We start from the raw sequence: 2,448 nt of genomic DNA, 5'->3' as shown, positions 1-2,448 counted from the left end.
CCTTCAATATTAGTTATATGATTAATTTAAATACGAACTCTTTTCATATAAATTATGTGATAAATTCATTTGCGAACTCCTTTAATATTAGTTATATGATGGTTCAGTTGCGAAAACCAGTTATATTTCAGTTTCAGACCCTTTGTATTCTAGTTTATCTTATAATTCAGTTTCAACTTCCCTTAATATTAGTTATATGTTAAATTGATTTGCGAACTCCTTTAATATTAGTTATATGATTAATTTATATACTAAAACCAGTCATATTTCAGTTGTGAACCCTTTATATTCTAGTTTATCTTATCATTCAGTTTAAAACTCTTTTATTATTATTTATATGATAAATTCGTTGCGAAAATCTTTAAAAATAGTTATATGATAAATTCATTTGCGAACTTTTCCACATAGGTTTTGTGATAAATTTAGTTTTATACTCATGCTTTGTTAAGCAGTTAAAAATACCGGACGAAGTAGAAGCATACATGCAAGCTCTCACACTCCGCAAGACACTTGAACTCATCTCATTTGAGAGAAGAAGAGCAGTTGATGAAGATAGATCAGAGGAAGGTGTCAAAAGATGCATCAAGGAGTTGTGCAATATTCCCGTCACTCTGAACACGTCTAAATAGATAAAATCGATAAAAATAAAACTAAGCTATAAATTAATAAGAATTATACTCGTGCTATAATATTTAAATGATATATATCATATTTAAATTATATTTATCCTGAATAATCTGCAAACTTTTTGTATAAAAGTAATAGATTAGATACAGCTTTAACCCCATACTATGATATTTTATGTATAAATATCTGATTTAAAAAATTTATATAATAAAAGGGATTTGTTTTTCCCCTAAATTTTCATGTTTTCAGCCACAAAAAGTTATATTGCTTAATATTTAAAGGTACAGCATTCTTATAGTCATACTTTATACATCTTCTTAACTCAAGACTTCAATATTCAATTATATTTATAATACCATTGTTTGTGAACGTTCTTCTGCTTCCGTTGGTAATTAACACAATTAAACTATATTTATATTTTAATATGTGGCAAAACCTTTTCTATATAAGACATGTTCTAAATATCTGATTTTAATATAAGTACATCTTCGAAATTAGCTATTTACCCTTTTTAATATAATTTTTATGCTTAGTGCATTATGAAATTTGGAAATATATAATTTTAATGAAATTAAACTTTCACTATTAAACATAAACTAAATTTAACACAACATTATTTTTATAATCGATAATTGTACATCTGTAATTTTTTAACATTCAGCAATAATAGCTTAAGAATATTTTAAATCCACTGAAATATTTGAAATTCTGTTGATTATGATCATTCAATTTCCAAAAAAAAATCATAAAAAGAGGAAGCCTTTAATAGTTTTAAGGGGGAAATATCGGTTAATTAAACATAATGATTTTATCAAAACATATTTATGAATACGTTATAAACATATTACAATAGGAATATGAAAATAATCGCCTTTTATTTTATAAGTTTCAATATTGAATTGTACATCTATCATATATTTAGGAAGCGATTATGAAATAACATTTTTATAGCTTTGAAAAGAGGAATTCCAAGCAATGCTTTAGACACATATACAAACTATATCAGATTCGTAATTACAATCCACTATTATACCTATCTTAAGCGTTAACATCTAATTTCCATATTAGAAAGATTTTTCTAATATTAATCATATAAATTTAGTAAAGGTTAAAAGCATGGTGAGATGTTTATCTTTAAAATCATGTTTTTTTATTTAGATAACAACTAATGACTCAATATTTTGAGACAAATAAACATAAATGAAAAAAAAGCTATAATTTAGAAATTTTAATTAGCCCATAAGAATTCATATTGAAGATGACTTCAGTTCAGTGAACTTAAAATACAATCGTAATAAGAAGCAATAAAACAAAAAACGTCCTCGTTATATAATTTTCAACAGGAGAATAGTAAAAAAGAATCTATTTATCTTTAACCAACGAGCATTTTTTTGTTGCTTTTCTGATTTTAATATAATTCTGTTCGCAAAATGACAAGATGGCCGAGTGGTCTAAGGCGCTACGTTCAGATCGTAGTCTTTCGAGGCACGGGTTCGAATCCCGTTCTTGTCAGTTATTAATTTTCTGTTCCGCTATGTTTGCTTTGTAAGCAAATTTTACTTTTTTGATATCTTCATACAATTCTTTTTTAAATACACTATAGAATTTTCATTTGGTATATAAATGTATTGCATCAGTTTTTCGAAAATATTAAAAATAGTACAATTTTATTTATCATTAAACTTTAGACATTTTAACTCTTTCATTTGATAGAAGAAACCTAGTTAATGAAGATGTATTAATGAAAGGTGTCAAAAGATGCATTAAAGGATTGTGTGATATTTTTAATGGGTTGTCTACATCTCAGTATATGTAATTAAT

General features: G+C 25.4%; 1 non-coding gene across 1 annotated transcript; it reads left to right on the top strand.

Annotated features, from left to right (window-relative positions):
- Positions 1-2,059: 2,059 nt before the first annotated feature.
- On the top strand, positions 2,060-2,139 carry TRNAL-CAG (transfer RNA leucine (anticodon CAG)). The gene has a single exon. It is a non-coding gene; the product is annotated as a tRNA-Leu (tRNA).
- Positions 2,140-2,448: the final 309 nt, after the last annotated feature.

The sequence above is a fragment of the Rhyacophila brunnea genome, unplaced genomic scaffold (genome assembly GCF_057557595.1).
Source record: "Rhyacophila brunnea isolate RB1 unplaced genomic scaffold, BYU_Rbru_1.0 scaffold_66, whole genome shotgun sequence".
Classification (NCBI taxonomy): Eukaryota; Metazoa; Arthropoda; class Insecta; order Trichoptera; family Rhyacophilidae; genus Rhyacophila; species Rhyacophila brunnea.
The sequence above is the reverse complement of the archived record's forward strand: the minus strand, read 5'-3'. Positions and strand labels throughout refer to the sequence as shown.